Raw genomic sequence first — 25,494 nt, 5'->3', positions numbered from 1 at the left:
GATCGGCTATATTCGGCAAGGAGGTTTGGTGTCGTGGAGAAAAAGAGCAGACTAAGTACAGAGTGAAAGGCCAAGTTTATTAAGTATTGACGGTTCAAGTGGTTACAGTAAATACTCTGATGATTGTGCTGTCAAACAATGGAACTATGGAATCTCTGAAAAGGTTATAGGGGTCCCTGCTTCATTTCTCTCTCAACTAAAGGGTCCTTGGCCTGAACACGTTGAAGACCTCTGCTGTAGAGCTCTGTAGACCCTGATATTAGATAGGTGATTGTGGAGGGTTTAGCTAATAACACTGTAACACTCCTCCTCAAACACACAGAAACATTGCTGCACAAAGCACAAAAAGAGAATTATTGATAATGGCTTTATATTTATACTATTTTGATAGAATACTGATGTTTTAATTATAGCATACTGGTCCAATATGGCACTCTTTTATCTCTGTGTTATTATCTTCCACTGTAATACATACAGTTTTACAACAATGTAAAACATAACTATGAGGAAGATATTATATTATAGTTTAGCTGTCTGTCATTATGTCACCCACAATATAGGACACTGTCACACATGTCTTCAATGCTGTCCATTTTAATTCTTTATAAGGGCTTTAAAGCTTTGATCAGCCCAATTATGGAAGAGGGAGTAGCTGGGTAGGGTTTAAGGGGTAGGCCAGATTTGTTCAATATACAGTATTGATGTTTGCTTTATTGGCATAAGAAAACATATGTTTACATTGCCAAAGCCAAGTGTCAATTAAGAAATCGCACCCGTGTGAAGTGAGAGGTACTTACTTTGTCTCTGATTTCTCTCTTGGCTTGGCTATCTTTCTTGGCCATCTCTTTGTCTGTTCCCTTTGTCCTCTCCCTCGCTCGTTGATTGTGAATGAATATGAGATATTTCAAGCACTACAGGCATGTTGTTCATTGCCTTACCAAGTTCATTCACAGCCTGTGTCCCTATCAGAACATCTGGAAATGTGAGTGGTTTAGTTTAGTTCCCCTTGATGGGTAGGTTAGTCTCCACAGAAGAACATCTGAGATGACCTGGTCCTTTGCTCTGTGACAGTGTCCTGCAAAGCAGAGTCTTCTTTGTGCCATCACAACTGTGAGATGGGAGGGATGCCTCTATAAATCTGAGCTTTAGTGGGATGGTTTCTCCATGAAAGGTTCTGGACATGCATGAGAACTCTTTATTCATTGTCCATGTTTACAGCTAGGGTTAGGGTTAGGGTTAGGGTTAGAGATACTGTCCACACAGGTTTTGAACAGGTGCTTACAGCTCTTGAGATGTCTAACTGCCATATGGGATGTAGCTTATTGCAAGCACTCCAGACCTGTTGCTCATTGTCACACACACCAAGTTCATTCACAATCAGTCCTGTGTCCCTACTCAGAACATCTGGAAATGTGAGTAGTCTAATTCCGCTTGATGGGTAGGGTTATCTCCACATAAGAATATTAAAGATGACCTACCTGGTCCTTTGCTCTGTGACTGTGCTGCAAAGCAAAGAGTCTTCTTTTGTGCTTCCAGTACATTATTGCGTTATTAACATTTAAATAACCAGGATATATAACTACAAATTATCAAATGGATACTCCTTTTATATTGAATGATGTCACAGTTATGTCATAGTATATGACAGACCTCGAAGTGTGTCATGACCTAGAAGTACGGTATGTCATGTTTGCACCACTCACTTCACACAGGTGCGATTTCTTATACAGATAGATGGGGCACATAGCGTTTTTGATGTCATTAGTCCGACGTCGCATTAGTCCGAGGCTGGTGAATGCTAACCTGCCGACGATGGTGAATGATAATCTAGTGAATGATAACCATAGACTCCACAGTCCACACCCTCCTATCTAGCATCAGGGTCTACAGAGCTCTACAGTGTTATTAGCTAAACCCTCCACAATCACCTATCTAATATCAGGGTCTACAGAGCTCTACAGCAGAGGTCTTCAACGTGTTCAGGCCAAGGACCCTTTAGTTGAGAGAGAAATGAAGCAGGGACCCCTATAACCTTTTCAGAGATTCCATAGTTCCATTGTTTGACAGCACAATCATCAGAGTATTTACTGTAACCACTTGAACCGTCAATACTTAATAAACTTGGCCTTTCACTCTGTACTTAGTCTGCTCTTTTTCTCCACGACACCAAACCTCCTTGCCGAATATAGCCGATCTACAAGCTCACACGGCCTCGCAGCACGAGACGTTGTGAGTTTGTAGATCTGCTATTTTTGGCTAAAGTTCTCAGCATAACAGTGGTTCATATAAAAAAGAAGAAAGAAATGTTTCTATTACTCAAAGATTTGGAGGATCCCTTGTAGTAATTCTGAAGACCCCCTAGGGGTCCCGGATCCCCTGTGGAAGACCCTTGCTCTACAGCGCTTATGTTAACTGCTTAGTTGTATCACTGCATTATTACTATGTAATAGCACACTAATACCGTTACTGTAATGCAGACTTACTGTATACAGCACAAAGGTTTATCATCTGACTCACGGCTTACCAATAAAACATACACGCATGTAGTGTGTGGTTAATAAGTACAGAGAGTAGATATTAAGTTGGATATGACAATCCATTTATTGATTCAAAAAACAGTAATATGCAAAAGATCTTAAAACAAAAGCACCTGCACAGCATAACACGATAAACACGGTCGAAAACCAACAGTGATTGACAGATGACAGGAACAATTTGATTGCCATAACAACCACCTGAAGCTTACAAAGACAATTGACAAGGCCAGGCCATGCATTTCAATCAAATATAAATAAACACAATAATGTCAATTTGGCTTTAACAGTAGGGGTGGGCGATATGGTGATAAATATTGTTGATACGCCTCTTCAGAGATATTGTATACAGTATATTGTGATACAATGAGGGAGCCTGTTGAATTGTTAATAGAGAATTTGCAATTTTGTCTAAATCAGTAGTTCTCAAACGTCCCTGGAACGTCCTTTTTCCTTTTATTTTTTGTTATCTTGTAGGTGGTTGACTGTTGAGTAACTTGAAAGATAAACATAAAAACCAACATGAGAAAGAATCGTGATGAGATTGTGTATTGTGATACAGATTGGAAATATATCGTGATATTGTATCTTTCCATATATTTTCCATGTATTCATCCACAAGATAATGCACCATTTTCAAAACAACGTCTGCCCTTGATGCAACAACAGCGTAACAGCCTGTCTGGTCGATTCACCACAGTTGAAGAGCCATTTCGCCTACCCTCATGCAGTCCCTCAGAATGTCCATGTTTGCCTCACCTGTCTGCTGGGGTGACCATTACACTATCATATGCACTCCATAGAAATCAAATTGATACAGATTAGAGCTATTGGAATCAGGTGCCGCTCTCTCTCTCTCTCTCTCTCTCTCTGGCACAGAGCAGAGGAGAGCGCACCAGAACCAGACAGAAAGTTTATGCTTGCGGGGGATCTGCACGCCTCCCACCAGAACAATTTTGCTGCATATCCTATATATTTCACAAACCTTCTTCACCATAAAGCAGCAGTAGTAGGCTCTCTTCCAAATCAAATGTTTGATGTATATCAGGAGGAAATCATGACTCATGACCTTGCGCAGCAGTGCACGTATCAATTAATTAATTATTTGGACACTGATTCCAAAGCTCTAATCTGTATCTCTATGCTCAATTATGCTGTCAGTCTGTCCTGGCATCCCTTAAATATTATAGTGACTGTGACCATTACACGACTATGCACATAATACACTCCATAGTAATCACATCAATACATATAGTTATTGGAATCAGGTCAGGTGCGTCCAAAGAATTAATTAGCCATATGGTTATGGCCCTATGCAGGTGCAGTGCATATTTTAAACTGGGGTGAGCATGTAGATCAGCTATTTTCACAATTTCTGCCTCTAATATTTGTCAATTGGTGCGGGGATTCGACCAGAGATGACATGCGCTTGTTAAAATAAATGCATCCAGAGCGGCACCTGATTCCAATAGCTCTAATCTGTATTAATTTGATTTCTATGGAGTGCATAGGATAGTGTAATGGTCACCGACAGCAGACAGGTGAGGCAAACATGGATATTCTGAGAGACTGCATGAGGGTAGGCGAAATGGCTCTTCAACTGTGCTGAATCGACCAGACAAGCCTGGTGAAAAGGCTCTCCTCCACGGCGAAAGTGCCACGCGAAAAGACCTGGCGAAAATGTTATAGGCGATTATGCCTGACACCAATCCATCAAGGCGAAAAAAGACACCGAGGCTGCTGAGTGCTCTCCATTCCGGTAGAAGGTGGTGAGCAGCTTGTGTGGACGTCCATTTTGTTTCATTGTCCTCAGGCAGTCCACAAATCTTTCCACCAAATCCGAATGTAAAGAGTTCAGTCCACAAGTGTTCCAATGTGGTGAATAGCACATGTTAGGTGTCTAAACGGGGGACAGGCAGTGATAATGCTGCTCCTGCTGTAGAAAGGTCCATGCTGCGGAGATCAGACGTGGCAATCCACAAGGCTTCAGTCAGACAGCCGCAACGTTGACCTTCATCTGTGGAGAAAAACAGAGTTTGTGTAAATTTGGAGTGCCCCAACTCATTGCGACTGAAGGTCGCAGTTTACCATGAGAAATGTCACAGCTTGTCTCCGTGTAGACGTGTGTGTACACATTTTACATATGGGTTGGTTCCCTTGATACATCCGGTGACATCACCTATGTAAAAGTCCATATATGGGTATTCCCCAGAATCTTTTATGCCCATATATGGAGATCCCTGATTAAGCCCATATCTAACAGAATGGAATTGCCCATATGTGGAGGAAGACAGCCCATATATGTGCGGCTGGTTCAGACAGGGATCTCCATGTATGGGCATACAAGGGATGTACTATATACAGTACATGGATCTCCATAGTATATGGGTAACTGGTCCGATATACATCACTGGCCAGATGGCCAAGAATTGTCGCCCTGAGGCGTCTTACTAGTTTAATAATCGTAATTGAATCGGCAAATAATCGCTGGAATTTCTATTAATACTGTGCTAAAGAACTAGAACAGGGTTCCCACACCTTTTTATCAATTCATTTCCAAAACTTTTCCAGAATATTTAACCCAATTTCCAGGACTATATAGCAATAATTCAGCTCAATAACAGGTCGCTGCATCCTATGCGCAATGCCCAAAGACAGGTAGTGTATGCCAGTGGTTCTCAACCTTTTCAGGCCGTGACCCCCGAAATAATCATGTTTTAACTGGGAACCCGGCACCCTGACGAGCACTAAGAGTTGAGGAATTTTGTATAAAACGGTTCTATTGTGAAAATAGCTGATCTACATGCTCACAACGCCTCGCAAGATCGGCTATTTTCACAATTTCTGCCTCTAATATTTGACAAATTGGCATGTTTAATTTGTCATTTCAGAGGTATTAACAAAATCAATAACCAAAGACAATGCATAGATATTTTTTCCAGGACCTTCCAGGACCCTTGATCAATTCCAAAACTTTTCCAGTACTGGAAAAATATGTTTCTAATTTCAAAGTATTTCCAGGAATTTCATGACCGTGGGAACCCTGGTAATAATTGTGACAGGCCTACCTGATGCTGGTGGGGTTGGCTGGGACGACGGTGACGTAGCTGGTCTGCTGGGGCTGGGGGGCCGTGGCTTCCTGCTGCTGGTGGAGGTGTTGGAGGTCCGACTGCCCGCCGTCCGCCTCCATCTCCACCTCCAGTCTTCCTCGTCGATGAAGCGGATGTTCTTGGGAATTTCTTTGAACTGGTAGGCCAGTCGCTGCCCTTCCACCTTGGCCAGGATGCCCCGCTGGTAGTAATAGACACACACACACACACACACACACACACACACACACACACACACACACACACACACACACACACACACACACACACACACACACACACACACACACACACACACACACACACACACACACGTATTACTCAGGGTTCCCACAAATCTTTTCCAATTACTTTTCCAATATTTAACCCAATATCCAGGACTATATAACAATAATTCAGCTCAATAACATGTTGCTTACTCCTATGCGCAATGCCCAAAGACAGGTAGTGTATGCCAGTGGTTCTCAACCTTTTCAGGCCGTGACCCCCCAAATAATCATATTTTTACTGGGGACCCCAGCACTGTGACGAGCACTAAGAGTTGAGCAATTTTGTATAACACTGTTCTATTGTGAAAATAGCAGATCTACATGCTCACAACGCCTCGCATGTTGAGAGCATGTAGATCGGCTATTTTCACAATTCTGCCTCTAATATTTGAAGTTTTTTTGGCCCAGGTTTAATTTGTCATTTCAGAGGTACAAAATCAATAACCAAAGAACGCATAGTTATTTCTCCAGGACCTTCCAGGCAATATTTTTCAAAATATTTCAAAATATTTCCAGTAATTTCATGACCGTGGGAACCCTGCTAAAAATATGACTTGAATATTTATTTTTAAATGACCTAATTGAAAAGAATACTGTTACCCTTTAGCCTGACAAATGTGTAGCTATTCTTTAATCAGAATGTATGAGGTAATACCTAAACAAATGCCACAATCTGATTAATTGCTTAAATAATTGACCGATTAATCAACGTTTTCAGGCCAAGGACCCCTTAGTTGAGAGAGATTGAAGCAGGGACCTCCACAACCTGTTCATAGATTCCATATAGTTTCATTGTTTGACAGCACAACCATCAGTGTATTTTCATGTCAATTTGTGTTTTCAGATATTTAACCACTTGAACTGTCAATATTAATAAACTTGACCATTCACTCTGTACTTAGTCTGCTCTTTCCCCAAAGCTCTAGGAGATAATAAATAGGAGATCTGATATTTTTGACTAGAGTTCTCAGAATATGGACGCTAGGGTTCAAGTGGTTAATAAACAAAAGTGTCTATCACTCAAAGATTTGGAAGACCCCCCTGTAGTAACTCTAGGGACCTCCGGACCCCCTGTTGAAGTAAAGAACAGTGGCTTTACCAATCACTTTAATACTGACAACAAAGCATTCAAAGCATGCTAAGGGGGTCCCTGCTTGCTTCATCCCTCTCTCAGCTAAGGGGTCCCTGCTTCAGCACTTACAGGCAGCAGCCGTTCGCAACTGGTAAAAAAAACTAACCTAGCCCAACCCTACCCTGCCCCTTCTTTGTATATACTGTTTGTTTAGACTTACTGTTTTATTTTTTTTATTTTTCTTTACATATCTACTGCATAGTACTGTGTTCTATTTGTCTGTCATTCAATGTTATATGAGATACTTCAATGGTTTCCAGTGGAAATAAGCTTAGTCTTTTCATGGATCTCTTTTTAGTAGACCTTGTACCAGTGAACTGTACCGTCATGAAACTGTACCTTTTCCTATGCAAACTTCTAATAAAGTCTTCAATCAATCTTCAAACCCCTTAGCTGAGAGAGAGAGACAAAGCAGCCTGCTTAATCTCTCAGCTAAGGGTCCCTCTCTCTCAGGTAAGGGGTCCCTGCTTCACCTCTCTCTATAAGCTAGGGGGTCCCTGGCCTGAAAACGTATAAGACCCCAGACCGCCTTGTCTAAATTAGCCTAAATTAGCCTAGCTTAGCTTAGCTTGTTTAGCTTACTTTAGAGTTATGAATATATGTCCCTCTCAACAAACCAGACAGGCATACACCCTTTGCTACAGTACCTACACATTCTAACATTAGTGGTGGTGGTGGTGCATATGATGTAACGTATTTATTATCTTACCTGAATGGACTTTTCAATTGAAGAAAGAAAACATAATCCGTGTCGCGAGCCTCCAGCCAGTCTGTGTGTGTGTGGGTGTGTGTGTGCTCTAGACCATCCGGTCTAGAGCGGATCACGGAAACAGCACGTCTTTTGCAAGTGGGACGGTGGTGTAAGCATACTCTATGGGTGAAAGTGAAAGGAAGTGCAACGGGAGTAAACCGGATGCACTGCAGTAGGCGGGACTTCCTTGTTAAATATATATAATAAAAAAACAACAACAACAAAAGCGATATCAGCGTGAATCAGGTTGTGTAAAGACATTCTGTCAACATCTATTACAGCACAATAATAAAGTGCTTTGAGCACTTGGAAAAGCCCTATAAGGCACTTGGAAAAGCGCTATAAAAATGCAATTCCATTATTATTATTTATATTTTTATTATAAGCAGCGGCTCAAACCAAGATGGCGCCGCTCGGGTTTTTCCGTGCTTCTTCGGCTCGCCTCGGAACGTGCCTCCTGCCGTAGATTTGACTGGGGGACGTTTTCGTATGAATTGTACGAATAATTGGCCTTTTTAGTATTCTATGTACGAAAGTAAAAACGTCAATTCGTACTATTTTTACGAGATTTTAAGAGAGCTGGTTGCTCAGCTGGTGTCGGTTCAGAAGGAGATTTCAGGAGGCCAGGCCGAGGTGTCCAAGTTGCTGGGAACCCTGGGAGCTCAGGTGGGCCCAGCCGCCACTTACAGTATAGAGCAGTGGTTCTCAAACATGTTCATGTCAAGGACCCCCAAACTGATGTGTGTTTGGCTGACGGACCCCCATCTGAAAATGTTCTGTGCCAGGGGCCCCTGCGGAAGAAAAGATTTGGGTTTATTAAAAAGTAGCTACAGTATATACTTACTGTATATATCTACAAGCAAACTACAATTAGAAATTCGGGTTACATTGGCTAAACTGATTGTGTTCCAAAGAATAAATGTTTTAATATATCTTTTTTTGCTGGGGACCCCCTGGAACACCTTCAAGGACACCTGGGGGTCTCCAGACCCCACTTTGACAACCACTGGTACAGAGTTCATCACATGATCTAATGTTGTGATATTTTATGTGATGAACCATTATCTTAACATTGAAATATCTCATTCTTATTAGTTCAAGCCCAGCATACTGTAGCCTTCATATCCGGTACCACAATAATCTAATCTAATTTGACATTGTTTAATCTAAAGTCTCATCTCATTATAAATGAACTAATGCTGGGAACTTCCAGGGGGCCCAGCAGATTCTGGACACCCAGAATCTGGCTCGTCACCAAAGCCTTTTCAAACCAGTAAGACTCCCTAAATCGGGAGATAAGCGACCGTCAGGTCGCATACACAAACTTTAGATGGCAATCGTAGCCATCGTAGGCAATCGTGGGGGGGGAGTAGTGCTGTTGTTGTTGTTGTTTTTCTTTTTGTAGTTTTGTATTTTGTCATGTCATTGTATGTTTTGTTTTTGTCTTATGTATATAAAAAAAGTTATGTAAAAATTGTAACAAAAATTTCTGTGAAAAAAGAAAATCTAATAAATATATTGTTCAAAAAAAGTATTATATCTGCCTCAGATGTAGTGGAATAGAAGTAAAAATAGGTCACTGAAAATTGGAAATACTCCAGGCAAGTAAAAAAAAAGAAAAAAAAATAGTGCTGAAGAACAGGTACTTGAGTAAATGTGCTTTACATCACTGATCATCACAGATCACAATGTGTTCCGCAGCATCCGCCCCATCATTTACATTTCATTAATGCGGACAAGCACCGACGGCTTCAATCTGAAAGCAGAGATATGATGAACCCAATTGGCTTTGGCAGCTGCGAATCATTTCCTGGAACAAAAATATGGCTTTAAAAGTTGGCACACACTCAATGCTTTGCTGCTACACCGGCTGAGCTATCATCGAGCGGCTCGGGCAGATCATGGAAGGTTTCACCATGAAAACATTTTTCACCACCACACACCACTACCTACATGTGCACCAGACCAATTATATACTGTATATATGTATATATATAACCTCGTATCTCCCTATCGCCCTGCTTCATCATACAAGGCTGTCGCACAAAACTAGTGAAAACATCTGATCTACAAGCGGTGCGAGGCGTTGTGTTCTTGTAGATTTGCTATTTTCACTAGTTTAGTTCATTTTTAAAATGATAAATACAAAACGAACGGTCTTGGACATACAAGGTTTCCACCCGACAACGACGATATATTATATCCATTTCATATCCATATTTACAGTGGTTCATAACAGGCTCAAAATCAAAGCCACCACTGGTTATGTGTGCAGTGTTTCAAACTAAAGGACATTGCCCAATAAGGACTTGGTTTAATCAGCTATGACAGCGCGGGCGGAACATCAAGGCTGCTGCTAATGCTGCAGGGATTACAAGGGTTTGAGGGGCATAAGGCCAAACTGAGGGGGCACGCCAACCATGGCCTTGAGGAAATCCCTTAGTCTTTCCTATTGTCTTTCCTCAAATGACCTCTGGACGATACAAATCAATATAGAGTGGTTCAATACTGTACAATTCAATTCCATGGGTCATAATGGCAGTTCAGTTCTATACACTTTGCAGATTCTGCCTGTTCTCACTTCTGCTGCAATTCTTTGCTAATGCTGAGAGTTGAAAACAAAACAACAACAACAACAACTAGAAAAGTGTGTGAGCTCCTTGGAGCACAGGCCTCCACCAGTCCAAGCCTGCACATTTTACAATGGTGGAAAAAGTACTATTTTTTTTTTACTAGTAAAGGTATCAATACTGCAATGCAGAAATACTCTGTTACTTACAAGTAAGTCCGGATTTCAAGATGTAGTTGAGTAAAAGTAAAATATTATTCAAAGTTTACTTAAAGTACACATTATGCAGTGTGGACACGCACACACACGCGCGCACGCACACACACACACACACACACACACACACACACACACACACACACACACACACACACACACACACACACACACACACACACACACACACACACACACACACACACACACACACACACACACACACGTCTGGTAAGGTGGAGACAAAATAAATAATAAAACAGCAAATTTCATATAAGCTGACAGTTATTCCAGCATCAAGACGGCTCTTCTATATATGGGTCAGTGACGTGACGCCCCAAAAAATGTGTTTTTAAAAAAACTTTAAATTGCAGGCATAAAAGTTATTTACTTTTGTTCTACTCACTCTCAACCTTATGGAAATACATTTTGTTTTTAGATATTTTATTGGAATCAGACTTTATTCAGCAGTTTGTTGTACTTGTGCCTAAAATCGTCATATGGTGTGACATGAAAATAATTGTTCATAAAATGAAAATGGAGTACATCTTTCTTAAGTTACTCACTTTATCAAAGTCCTTTATCATAACTAACCAGTGATCCACTATAGTTTTTTGAAAATTAATTATATCTGTATATTTTTTTCATAATCGACACTCTGTGTGAGGCCCATGTTCATGATCTTACAACATATTTTAAATGTATTCTGTCAAAACTTTCTCTAAAATTACACAAATATTTGTGACTCTTCCTGATAATATTCTCTATGTAATCCATAAACATTTTTTTGGTTTAATCATTAATAAAGGTATGATTTCTCACTATTTGGAATGTCACACCAAATGATTTAGTGTCACACCGTATGATCATATCTTCATGTGTCAAAGCAAACTGTGTTTTAACCTACCTATTAGTGAGTACTGAACTTTACTGATTGATTAAACAATTACCCAGGATAACATGGCCTTAATATTTCTGAACAGGATATTATTGTAGGGCTTTAACATGGGATAAGAAAGAATTGTAGTAGTAGATGGATGATGAGGATGTGCACAGGAATGCTACGCACACCTAAGTCTTCTGCCGGCCCACGGCAGAAGGATCCTAAAGGGACAATAAGGCGCATAGCCACACTTGGAGCCAAGGCATTGAAGGCAACATTTTATTAACACCAATTAGTGGAAACAGAACTCAGCATTCAGGTAAATTGCTTTTTTCCGAAGTCTCCTGAACTTGAACACAGCATTTTGTGTTGAACAAATGTAATTAGGAATCATGACATTACACCACATCTCCACTAGCTAAAGAGTGCTGGGTTGCGCAACTCTGAAAATAGCTGATCTACAAGCTCTCGCAGCACAACGTGTTGAGAGCTTGTAGATCAGCTATTCTCGCTAGTTTTGTCTCGGGTCCTACCTTAACACTGTCCACTGTCCAGTCCAGTGAGTCAAAGTACAAAAGTATTAGATCAGATTAGATTATACATTTAGACTGTATTGTACATCAGCCAGTCGTATTTGGTGAGGGTAGCAAACCGGCTGCCTTGTTGCGGTTCTGCTATGCCACAGACAACCTCCTGCTCTTTGTAGAAAATGCAGTCTCGCCCCTTTGGCTCCTCTCTCCTTGCTGGGTCATTGTTTAGTTTCTCCCTGTACTTTCTCGTTCTCTCAGCACTTGTCATTTTCCAGCTGACAAAAGAAAATGGAATGTATAGTTTAAGACAAAGAGAAAATATTGTTTAGATTGAAACAATATGTTAAGGTTTCTGTGAAGGGGTTTCTGCTCTGTCTGATGAATTTGAAGTATCACTGAATGAAGCTAAATTACATTTTATGTAAAAATGTTTAAAACAAATGTTTAAATGTACAAAAGAAACATGGAACTTTGTTATTTGTTGTTATATCTGTAGTTAAATACAGTATAAATCATATGGTGTGACAGTCAAGTCATATGGTGTGACAAGCAGACATGTCACACCATATGATTAAGTGTCACACCATATTACTGTTTTCTCCATTTAGGTTTACCTTGAGGCTACTATGTACACATTAGCATGCTAACAGCATGCTAGCTATAACAAAGCAGCCTAGATCTACATGGAAATATGACCAAAACTTCAAATAACTTAAGCTTTTTTTAAAGAAAAGGTGTCACACCAAAAGACATCCAGAATGGTGAGTTTGTCAACGTTTCAACAAGATGGCATTTCATGAAAATGTTAAAATCATAACTCACCTCAGACACCTGTCTTGCAGTTGTGCTGGGAGTGCTGAATAGCCTTACAGAAGAAGGACCTCTCTAGCCAATAGGTGTCCAAATAATTGCCTGTTTAATTTTTCCAAACTAGTGTCACACCAAATGATTTTGGGTTGGGGGACAAAATGTTTTTGATCAGAAATGACTGAAAACATTATGCTTTGACTTTGAAAAGATATAGGCTCAAAATAGACATTTTTTTTAGCCTAAATTCATTTTCAAATGATTTTTAGCAATTCTTTTTCTTAGTTTTATTCAAGTTCCCACTTTGAGAAACAAGGTCAGGACAGTCACACCATATGAGTTTTGCCATGTTTGGTTGAAGATTCTGAAGAAATGAGGAATGAAATGTTTTAATCTTGAGTAAGTTCACATAAAGCTTAATGTCCTGCACAATATTCAGAAGGTTTTTGACAAATATATTTTTTATTTATACATGTTTGACACCGAGGACAGCGAAAACGTTACGTCACGTCACCCACCCATGAATAGATAAAGAAATCTTGGTGAAGAACTTTTTTGATGACTTAACCTAAAACAGCAAATGTGATATAAGCTGACAGTTATTCCAGCAGCATCAAGATGCCTCCTATATATTAGGCTTAATGGCATGTACTATAGTTTGCTAAACCCTTGGAAAGATATAAAGAATTGTCTCTTGAACTGTCCTTGACTTGACTGTCTGGATATGGATTTTTTCTCAACGATATATAAAAAGGATGATGATTCGCCACATAAATGTTTGAAGGAATTATTGAATGTGAACAAAGGGATTAGGAGGCAAAGGGGAAAATGTAAAAGTACATTTTCTCTTCACATCTCAAGGGTTTTATATTTCACGTCATTCTATAAAATCCTTAATGCTTTTACAAAGGTTTTGTCTCTGCATCCTTGAGCAGGAATATTAATCCTCTGCAGTATCTATGCTCTCTGTTTCAGGTAATTCTGTACAGAAGTACATCCAGATTATTGCCTGAAACAACTTTGTTGATAAATCACTTTCAACCTGCATGGTGTCCCTATGTTTGGGCACGTCACTTCATGCAAACATTTTCAAAACATTTCAAAAATGTATGTGACATCGCAGAATTGAATGTCAGTTCCCCAATAAAAAAAATAAAAAAAAAATAAACAAAACAAAACAAAACAAAACACACTCCAACATCATGTTTAGAATTTCCTCAGCTTCATTAAAACAGGATTTGGGTGCAACATCGAAGTTCCCCCTTAAAGCTACAGTACCTCATACTGTACATTTACCAACACATTCTATAATCTATACAGTACGTGTGAGCTTATACAGAACAAATTTGCACCTAGAACAAAATATGCACAAGTGTAGCAGAGTGACTCACTGCCTCAGCCTGATTCTTAACATTCAAGAAAAAAAAATATATATGTATATATATAATGCATGTTATTTTTTCTTTTTTTTCTTGAATGTTAAGAATGTATTCTAAAGCATGATATTAGCTTCTAGGTTAATTATTTACCTGGTATCCTATACACACTGTGATTTCAATTAACAGTATATATTGTTTAGACTGATGCTATCTGTGATCCTAGTTTCCTGAGGCACCACACTACCTCACCTTGTCTCACTCTGGATAAGAGCCTCTGCTAAAATGCCTGAATCCCAAATGTCTATTGTAATTGTCTATGTCTAGTGTCAGAAGCATTTTCAGTTATGGGACTTTCTCTCAGGCAGCACTTCTGCCCTAACCACCAACGATTAGGAATTATGGTCACGGATAGTTTCCAAATTGGGCCCCGCATCCACAGAAAATTTGACTCTTGACGGATATTATGAATAAATGTTGAAGGCAAATCTCATTATCTCAAATACAGACTGATATTTCAATCATAATAAGTTGTGCAGGGCCACCGTGCGTGACAAGTTCATCACAGTATGTCATCGCATGAGAAGTGAGAGAGCAGGGCTGGTCAGCAATATCACATCCGCTATGAATAAATAGGTTATTTTATTCATTAGCCAGGGTAGACCAAGGCCAGCATGTCCTCAGTTTGGTCTTATGAATAAATATTAGATGCCTTGCGGACACGGTGGGCTTTTTTGCCTCCTCTGCACTGCCCCAGCTGATTTCACCCCCTTTTTTTTGAGGGGTGGCTGCAGTGCAGCTGGCACTCATCATAATCATCTAAGCCAGTGGTTCTCAACCTGTGGGTCGGGACCCCCAGGGGGGTCCCCAAATTATTTTTGGGGGTCCCCAGATGATTAGCAACTTTAAAGGACAACTTTAGTTTTTTACAACAAGGGTTCATATTTTAGATTGTAATTAAAGAATATAAAAGATGAGTGTTAAAATGATTTCATTTACTTCTTTCTATTGTTTTAGGGATTCTTATTTCAGTGGCTGGGGGCATGGGTGCAAGTGGTTAAATATGTCATTTTACACAGAATAAGCCCATTCCCAAGATACAACGAAACCTTTCATGGTTGGATGTGACGTGTGGGGGCTAGAAGTGTTACTGTAAATAGCAATAAAGAAACTGCTGGCTTATTGTGTCTAAAAAGACATATTTAGCCACTTGTACGCATGCCCCCATGCGTACGCATGCCCCACATTTTAGCACGGTAAACACGATAAAACAATAGAACGAAGCAAATGAAAACATTTTAACACTCACTTTTTCTTTTCTCTAATTACAATCTAAAATATGAACCCTTGTTGTAAAGCAGCCGTGCACCCAGCCGTGCACCCTTAAATGCACAAATACATTTCGTTGTACTGTGAATGTACTTGTATGTGTACTGTTCTTTGTAAATGAGTTGATCGTTGACAAATGAAACTGTGCCTGCTGTACCTGTACTGTATTGTTACAATGACAAATAAACTCTAATCTAATCTAATCTAAACTCTAATCTAATCTAAAAAACCAAAGTTGTCCTTTAATGTGCAACATTGTTTTCTCTCTCAACAGTAAACAAACCAACATACATTTTAAGTGTAGGGTATCGGCACATATCTAAAGTGAAAATTTAAGGACTTTTAATACCTCTAAAATTACCGCCAAATTGTTAAATATTAGAGGCAGAAACTGTGAAAATAGCAGATCTACATGCTCACAACGCCTCGCACTGTGAGGCGTTGTGAGCATGTAGATCTGCTATTTTCACAATAGAACCGTGTTATACAAAATGTAACACCTCAACTCTTAGTGCTCGTCAGATTGGAGGTCCCCAGTTAAAATTATGATGATGTTTTTCTTAGATTAGCCTACTATGTCTTTGCGTTTGATGTTGATGTACTGATGTTCATTGCTTATTGTAAATCGCTCTGGATTAAGAGCGTCTGCTAAATGCTTAAATTGTAAATTGTGAAGCTGGGACAGAATTTCTCCCGTGAGAAAAAAATGTCTCATTCTGCCGATTGTCCTGTGCCTCATTCTTGTCAACATGGTTGTCAGTTGTTTTGTGGAGATTCTGAATTGGTAGTCGTGGCCAGACTGTTGCCTCCGCGATTTGGTCAAATGCTCCCGGCATACAGTCTGGCAAATCAGAATAGAAATGATGAGTGCGAGATGAAGCGGAAGTGAAGCCCCCTCGTCACTTCCGTTTCAGTCTCACATCGCACACATTTATCATTATATAACTAAAAATCATATAAGCATGTTTAGCTTGCTGCTTAGCAGAAATGACATTTTAAAATATATTTTCTTGAACGGTAATGTCCGTTTCCATTACTCGCCGTTCGGGAGCTGCTGTTCCAGACTCTATAGCATTCAGAGATTGTGGAATAGTTGTCTGGCTACGTGAGACTACTGAATTGGTAACCCTGGCCCCATCCCCATCTTCACAAGAGTCTAGTTATTAGTCCAGAGCTGAACATGTATGAACTATTGAACCACGTTTGTACAAATACTAGAAATTTGCGGAAAATTCTAGAGTTCGGGCCGCTGCGCGGCCCTCACCGCCATGTTGCGGCAGCATGGTGTGTACCCCTGAATAGAGATTAATCTACAGCACGTTGCCCTGTTTGCAGTGTCTGTGGATTGGATAGTCTATTGGTGAAGTGAATGAATAGGCTCTCCCCTATCCTGCTGTCCGGAGGCGGAAAAACGGAAGCACTAACACACAGCAAGAGTGGACAGTCTGGACACGGACTACTGACAAACTACTATTAGTCCCATTTAAGTTAACTGTTCTGTTGTGCTGATGTCACTCTGCTCATTGATACTTTGACTTAAGCATAAAATGTGAGTACTTTTTCCACCACTGATTTCACACGTGTTACCTTTCAACATCACAGCAAATGAAACGGCAGCTTTTAATCTATGCATAAGATAAAATAATAATAATATTGAAATGGGTAATTGAAAAAGGAGGGCAGTATGAGTTCGCGATGAATTTATCATGGTTAAAGTGGTTTGAAGTTACAATGGGTTTGTATAGAAAGGGGCGTGTCTAATAAAATATCAAATATCTAAATCTGAATCAAGCAACTTAAAAACTGTCTCTCAAAAGGCTGAGTAGATGATGAATTGATCCAAAAAAAAAATGAAAGTGAAATATCCCTTTAAGGGGCAAAAGGTTTAAAAAAAATATATGTATTTCCCTGTATTTATCAAGGAAATGTACAAATGAAATGAGATTTAAAAGCAAAAAGAAATACATCTAAACTGTATTTTTTCTAGTATACTACTTATATTGAGAAAGAAGATAGCAGGGGCACTACTGGTATCCCTCAAACCACTGGTGATATAAAAGGACTTTTACTTGTAACAGAGTATTTCTACAATGCAGTATTGTGAGCTTGTAGATCTGCTATTTGCAAAATATTGTTTTATATTTTAAAATAGACATTATGCCTACTGAGTACTTTTACTTACTTGTGTACTTTTATTCAAGTTAATTTTGAATTCCAGACTTTTACTTGTAAGGGAACGGTCACACCAAAGTATGGTTATTACTCCACTACATTTATGCTGTGATAACTTTAGACGCATTGTGAGCTTATAGATCTGCTATTTTCAAAATACTTTTATATTTGAAAAGGGACATTCTGCCTAAGGCTGCTCCCACACCAAAGTACCTCTGAGAGTGGATTCCCCACTCTGCCAATGTGTTTCAATGAGAATGGAGCGTTTTTTGTTTTTGTTTGTTTTTTTTGTTTTTTTTGTTTGCAGAAATGCTCTACTGGCACGAAACCGCTCCATTCTCATTGAAATGCATTGGCAGAATGGGGGAATCCAATTCAAAGGAGCTTTATTGGCATGAGAAAACATACGTTTACATTGCCAAAGCAATCCACTCTCATAGTCACTTTGTTGTGGGAGCAGCGTAGCAATACTTTTGTAGGCTACTTTTGAGTAAATGTTGAATTGCAGACTTTTACTTGTAACTGAGTATTTCTACATTGCCGTACTGATACTTTTACTTGAGCAAAACATTTGTGAACTTTCTGTCTGTGTGTCTGTCAGCACAACGACCATGATCTGGCCATTGTCATAGTTAAATGATGATCCATTGATCATTGTGAAGAAGGAGTAGTGATACTTTTACTTAAGTAAAACATTTGAGTACCTTTTACACCACACATGCACTTTTTTTCCTCTTTTCTATTCAGACACATTACGGTATTTCTGTCTTTCATTATTTTCTTTTTACACCACACACGCACACTTTTTTTATTTTCTATTCAGACACATTACGGTATTTCTGTCTTTCATTATTCATTATTATATAAGAGAGAAAAATGCTTTATATCGCTGACTTTCCTTTTTTGACGCCTTCAATTATTATGGTCAAGGGGAAAAAAAACACCTCATGACTTGTTGTGCCTACAGTACACGTGTGGGCAGATCGGGGAGGGGGATGTTGTGTTGCAGTAACCAAAAGTGTTAGACATGAACATTACTCTTCTTTGCATATGGATTTAAGGATGTCTTATAAGGATTGGAAGAAGAGTTGTTTTCTACAGTCACAGCTGCCGTTGGATCTCTTTCATGAAGCAATGTTTTGGTGTGTTGACTTCAGCACAGGTTTGTATCGCTGTTGCACACGCACGCGTGTGTGCACGTGAAGTTTGTCGCGGAATAGGACTGTGTGTGTGTGGCTGCGCCACGTTAAAAAGTAAAAAATATCCCCGCTGTCTCTCTCTCCCTGTCTCAGAGGCGTCAATTGGGTATGGCAATTTGGCAGCTGCCATACCTTGGCTACAGGGGAAAAAACATAAAATGTACTTCTTAAAATGAATTCATCGTGCCTGTTGCTATAAGGTATGGCAACATGACTGGTGTCTTGCACGCGCGCCCGACACCAGTCAACAACCGTTGCCCCCATCCATGCCACATTTTGCACACACACTCCTTACCTGCCAAACTACAACCTCCAAGGACCCCCGGAGCTCCAGGGACCCCCAGGTCCCTGGAGGACCCCCAGGTGTAAAACATGACCAAATGTGCAAAAATGACCAAATGACCACCCCAACGGGGCTGCTCACGGGGAATTCCTGGGGACCACCCACTCCTGGTGCTCCAGAATGGATGCAAAAGTGGTGACGCCCCCAGTGGAGGACCCCCTCCACTGCAGCTCACATAAAATGTTGTAACTCGGGCTAGGAGCGTCCGGTAGAGCCGGGGCCGGTACCTATTCGTCCGCCAACGCGGACACCCCACCCCTCATTTCTCACATGGCCCTCTTCTAGCGCCACCATCAGGCCGATTCTTGCAAAACACATTTTTGGACACTGCTCCTAAAATGTTTGCCCTAAAATCACGCAAATCGCTACACAGTATGTCTACACTCATCCCATCAACATGAATCTGTCCCATATAGCGCCACCTTCAGCCCCACTTTTAAAAACACATTTTTGGACACTGCTCCTACAGATTTTGCCCTAAAATCACGAAAATCACTACACAGTATGTCTACACTCATGTCATCAACATGGATCAGGAAGATTTTGGAAAAACAAATTTTTGCCCTATTTGTGGAGATAAGCGACCTACGGTCGCTTATCTCCCGATTAGGGAGTCTTACTGGTGATATGTTTAAGCTGTCATTGGGACTGTGTGTTCTCTAGAGTGCAATGGCCTTTGAAAACCATCAGGTGGTGTTCTCCTACTATCTGATCGTCCAATAGAAGAAGAAAGAGACACTTTTATTCTTTTGGACCGGGGCCTATCTGTTTACATTTTGGCCAGGCATTTTTGCTAACATGCTATAACAGTTCCGAGCCAGCGATCGGGAAGTGTATAAACAAACGTTTATTATTAACGGTCGTTAAGGTGGCCGGAACCAATGTTCGGTTTTAACTTCCGGACTGTGTTTCCCGTCGGACTGTGTTTCACGGTGCTACAGTCAAATCGGTCCGTCGCGGAGGCTAACGGCTAACGTTTAGAGCGGATTTTTGAAATTACAATTAGGTTATGAAAGATACAACTTTTGATTAATTAAAAAGACGTAAAGTGCGTAATTGGCACTACAGATCAAAGACGTATAGTACGTTTTTGGCGTTCAGTGAGTTAAAAATGCAATCATCCTTAACCCTTAAGCTAAATTGTTCATTTCCATATATGTACTTTTATGTGATGGCCTGGCTGCTCCGACATTTGGCCTTGTATAAAACAATAATGATAATATCACAGGCCAATTGGCCTTGCCCTAAAAATGTAGACATTCCAGGCCTGTTCATACTGTAGCTGTCAGAGCCCTGTGAGTTGCCAGGGGGGATGGGATTAGTTTGGAGTTTGGGAAAAGCATCCTGGCAGCCAATTATCCAGAATTCTGTCACACATACGGACACTTGTTTTCTTACTGTGCTGCGACAAGCTAATAATACCAGTAACACTCCCTAATCGGGAGATAAGCGACCGTAGGTCACTTATCTCCACAAATAGGGCAAAAATGTGTTTTGCCAAAATCTTCCTGATCCATGTTGATGACATGAGTGTAGACATACTGTGTAGTGATTTTCGTGATTTTAGGGCAAAATCTGTAGGAGCAGTGTCCAAAAATGTGTTTTTAAAAATCGGCCTGGAGGTGGCGCTATATGGGAGAGATTCATGTTGATGGGATGAGTGTAGACATACTGTGTACCGATTTGCGTGATTTTAGGGCAAAAATTGTAGGAGCAGTGTCCAAAAATGTGTTTTGCAAGAATCGGCCTCATGGTGGCGCTAGAAGAGGGCCATGTGAGAAATGAGGGGTGGGGTCTCCGCGCCGGCAAGGCGGACGAATAGGTACCGGCCCCGGCTGTCCCGGTCGCTCCTAGCCGGAGTTACGGCATTTTATGTGAGCTGCAGTGTAGGGGGTCCTCCACTCTGGGTGCCACCACTTTTGCATCCGTTCTGGAGCACCAGGAGTGGGTGGTCCCCGGGAATTCCCCGTGAGCAGCCCCGTGGGGGTGGTCATTTGGTCAGTTTAGCACATTTGGTCATTTTTTACATCTGGGGGTCCCCCAGGGACCTGGGGGTCCCTGGAGCTCCGGGGGTCCTTGGAGGTTGTAGTTTGGCAGGTAAGGAACGTGTGTGCAAAATTTGGCATGGATCGGGGCAACGGTTGCGGAGATATGAGCAGGGCAAGAGTGTGACGTGTGAGGTGTGACAGACAGACTGACTGACTGACTGACTGACGGACTTACACTTTGTGCAGGGTTTGATAGTAAATGCGACCTACGGTCGCAATTAAAATGTTAATGCATTTATATAAGGCCTTTATCCAAGGCGCTTTACAAAGATTGTGCATTACATTCACCCATTCACACACATTCATACACCGAGGAAACCATGCAAGGCACCAACCTGCTCATCGGGAGCAATGGGTTCAGTGTCTCTTGCTCAAGGACACTTAGGGCAAACCCAGGATCGAACCACCGCTCTACATCCTGAGCCACTGTCGCTCTACCTCGTGCTGCCTCCAGGCGACAGATTTTCCCACTTGGGATAATAAATGTATCTCTCTCTCTCTCTCTCTCTCTCTCTTGCACGCACGCACGCACGCACGCACGCACGCACGCACGCACGCACGCACGCACACACACACGCACACACGCACACACACACACACACACACACACACACACACACACACACACACACACACACAGTGCAGGCCAATGACGCTAGATTTTAAGACAGTGATCATTAAGAGAACCATCATTATTTACAGCGATCATTAACAGTCCATGATTGCTATTATAAATCAATCAGACCGTTCCTTTCCAGTAATTCTTTGGTGATAATTGTACATTGATAAAGTGAGAGGAAGAGCTGTCATGCGCGATGAATGAGCCCAGGACTGTTATTTCATCACCACAGCTTGATCTTGACGAGAACCAGACCCTGATCTGTATGTAATATATGGTCACCGTCAGGCAGAAACACTGTACTGTATGTCCAAAACTGTTACTTTTTCTGAAATGGATCCAATGTAGTTATTATTTAGTCACAAGCTCTTGTTAATCATTTTCATTTCTTAAATATTAATAAAAACCTTTCAAACATGTTTGGGGTCATTTGAACGTCTCTGGCTTTTCTGAGCAGTATAATAAATGATATTCATTTTATTAAAGATAGCCCCCTTCCTATATAAATGCATTGTAACTTCAAACTCCATTTTGACCACTTTCACAATACCCCCCCCCCCCCCCCCAGCCGATCTACAAGCACCAGCAAGCATACACCAACAAGCAAGTATACATCCGGTTTTAGGAAGTATTTATTATTTATGTATTTGTTTGTTTGTTTATTTATGTATATTTATTTATTGTGGAGAGGTGGGGTGGGGTGGTCCATGAGGATTGTATAAAGTGGCTTGTGGTTCCTGAACAAAAGAACTAAACAAACCAAGAACAGCCGATCAAAGCCATATGACTTCAAGTGTCTCTGGTGTGCCCACATAATCTAATCACACGCAACGTTTCTCTTTCCTTTCCGTTTCCCCCCTCTCTCCCTCAGCAAGCAGTACTACTACAGTACATCACTTTCTGTCAAGAAAATATAACAACAGGGCATATGAAGAAAATATCCACTTCGTTCAGATGCAAGTGTAACAGTGACAAATGAAGCAATCATTGACACAAATCCCGCACTCTGCTCTTGCTCATGTCAAATTGACATGACGTTTCGTTTATGACAAACGTTATGTCAATTTGAATAAAACCGATGCTGCTTTAGCAAGAGCGGGATTTGTGTTCATGAATTTTTGTTCATGATTGCTTCACACACAGCAAGGAAATACAATGTCTCTTCGAAGCAGAGGCTAGTTTGACCAGAGACAATGGAATATGTTGACTCAACCCAGATGTGCCTGTTGTACTGTAGAACAATACTTTGGCACATTTGTTGAAACTAACAAAGTTTGCTTCCTTTTTTTAATTTATTTTACATTTTTAGAAATGTATCCAAATGTGAGACTTGGCCCCTAACTTTGCTTTTAAACTGTAATCACTGGATTCATTTCACTTGTCGGCTCCATGATCCTTCTATAGTTATCTGTGAACTTACAGTTTATGTATGTCCACCCGTTCCTGCCAGCAGCAGTAAATAAGTTTGCTTCTAATAATAATGAGTTGCATAGCACTTTTCCAAGTGCTCAAAGCTGCTAAAGGACCTTTAGCCTTTGGTCCCATCTCCTCTGACAGGGCCTAATGGTCTCCTGTCAAGGTTGGATTTACAGCACTCCATCGGTCATTCACTGTTATGGCCGGGGAGGGGGTAAGAGGATTTATCCCTGCTTCTGGTCTGCCTGAATTCGATATAGATTAAGGTAGATTAAGTGATATTCTTTGGTTAAAACCAAAACTTTTTGTTAAAAGGTTAAAGAATGATATTCTTATAGAATATAGAAAAAAACCATGATGATCAGTTATTATGATTATACTAGATTTCTTCCAAAAAGTGTACAGAAAGTGTTAAAATTATGTTTTTATGTGGCTACACCCACCAGCTCATTAAGTATGCCTGGTTCTCAGGTGGGTGGTGACCCAGCTGAAGTTAGCCAGACCAACAGTGTTGGGTGTATGGTAAAAGGGAAGGGGATGATTTTATGAATCAGTGTTTTTCGATCAGGCCTTTTGAGCTTTCAGGAAGAAACCAAAAATACACAGGGGAGGCAAATTTGCACATTATAACCTCACCCGGTGGTCTATTAGAGTGATGTTTACTCCACAGACACACACACAAAACTGAAAAAGTACATATATATGGCACCACCTCTTTAAGTACTTTGCATTTCCTTTTGGAAAATATAGACTGATATCACCAAATATCTTTGCCAAAAATAACCGATTCACAAGTTCAAACCGTGTCACGTTGCTTCGCGCTATGAGCTTGTGGATGCGATATTGAAGCTGAATGTTAGGCCAGAATAGGGTATTAAGGATGCTCATGTGGATGTTATCACCGTGTGCAGTTGTCTACTTTAAACTTACCACATAGTGAGGCAGTGGACTTCATAAAATGCAAGAGGGCAAATGTCTTATTGCCCACTGCCATCCGTGATCCTCCAAAACCAACTCAGGACGAACTGAATATCAGTTGACATTCTCATGACATTTTGGATAGGCTACCTGAGACAGCAAACATCCAATGCATGCAGTTTTGCATCATTCACAGCCAATAGATTTGACTTCCACCTTCGCACTACAATACAAATTTAAGCACTGGAGATTTGTTTTGGCGTTTTATCCTTTTGACAGACATGTACAAACCTATGTCTATGGACTGTCAATAAAACAAACAAAAAATGTTTTACTGATACATCTTTATGTAACATTTTTATTTTTGGCTTTTTGGGTCATTGTTTTGGCCATTAATTATTGGTTTCAGTGAATTGCATCGTATTAATACCTAATAACTGCCAAAACAGATGTTTGTAAGTTATGCGTCTTAGATTGATGTAACACAACACACGCACACGCACACGCACACACACACACACACACACACACACACACACACACACACACACACACACACACACACACACACACACAATGAAACAAAAGTCACACCATATGGTACTCACCTTGGTCTTTCATGTCGGTCCCAGACCAGCGGGTGACCCAGTTTCTTCCCAGCGAGCCACTAATTGGCTCCTCATCAGTGAGGGGGGTCATTAACAACATCTGATTCTTTCTGGGTTATAATCTACTTTAATGCATTTCAACATTAATTGATGCATTTCAGTAGAATTTCTATTGTACACCAATGTAGACTTGCTGTTGCATCGTGGCCTAGTGCGTACAGACTACAGATTCAGAACTATTCAGAACTGCAGGTCTTATTATCCACTAGTTTAGCACTCGTTGCCTAGGGCCAGTGGTGGAAAGAAAGTACACATTTTGTACTTAAAGGAGTAATACAGACCAAAATAGGACCCCCCCTCAATGAGAATGTTTCCACAGACTTTCTTACCTGGTTAGGTTGATATGCCTCATTTCTGCCCCTGTTCTGAGATTTGTAGATTAGTCCCCACACCCACAGCTAAAACGGGATTATCGCCACTATCCAAAAGCGCCCGTTTCGGCCGCTTCAAAAATATTTTATTTTTATGAATCGTCCAGACAGGCTTCCTAGACATACCAGACACGCTGTTGTAGTCTGTGAAGGGTTAAAAGCATGTTTACTGGGATGCGGAAACCGGAGTACAGGGCTGGCCTGAGCTCTCGCGAGATTCTCGCGAGACTTCCG

At 40.7% G+C, this 25,494-nt stretch overlaps 1 long non-coding RNA gene across 1 annotated transcript; it reads right to left on the bottom strand.

The window, feature by feature from the left end:
* Positions 1 to 2,656: 2,656 nt before the first annotated feature.
* On the bottom strand, positions 2,657 to 7,836 carry LOC308305143. Its single transcript, XR_013963090.1, has 3 exons — positions 7,755 to 7,836; positions 5,603 to 5,825; positions 2,657 to 4,551 (listed from the first exon to the last, which is right to left on the bottom strand). It is a non-coding gene; the product is annotated as an uncharacterized lncRNA (long non-coding RNA).
* Between the last annotated feature and the right edge of the window lie 17,658 nt (positions 7,837 to 25,494).

This window comes from Nannobrachium achirus (genome assembly GCF_963921795.1).
Source record: "Nannobrachium achirus genome assembly, chromosome: 19".
NCBI lineage: Eukaryota > Metazoa > Chordata > Actinopteri > Myctophiformes > Myctophidae > Nannobrachium > Nannobrachium achirus.
Note: the sequence above shows the minus strand (reverse complement) of the source record. Positions and strands in the feature narration are given on the sequence as shown.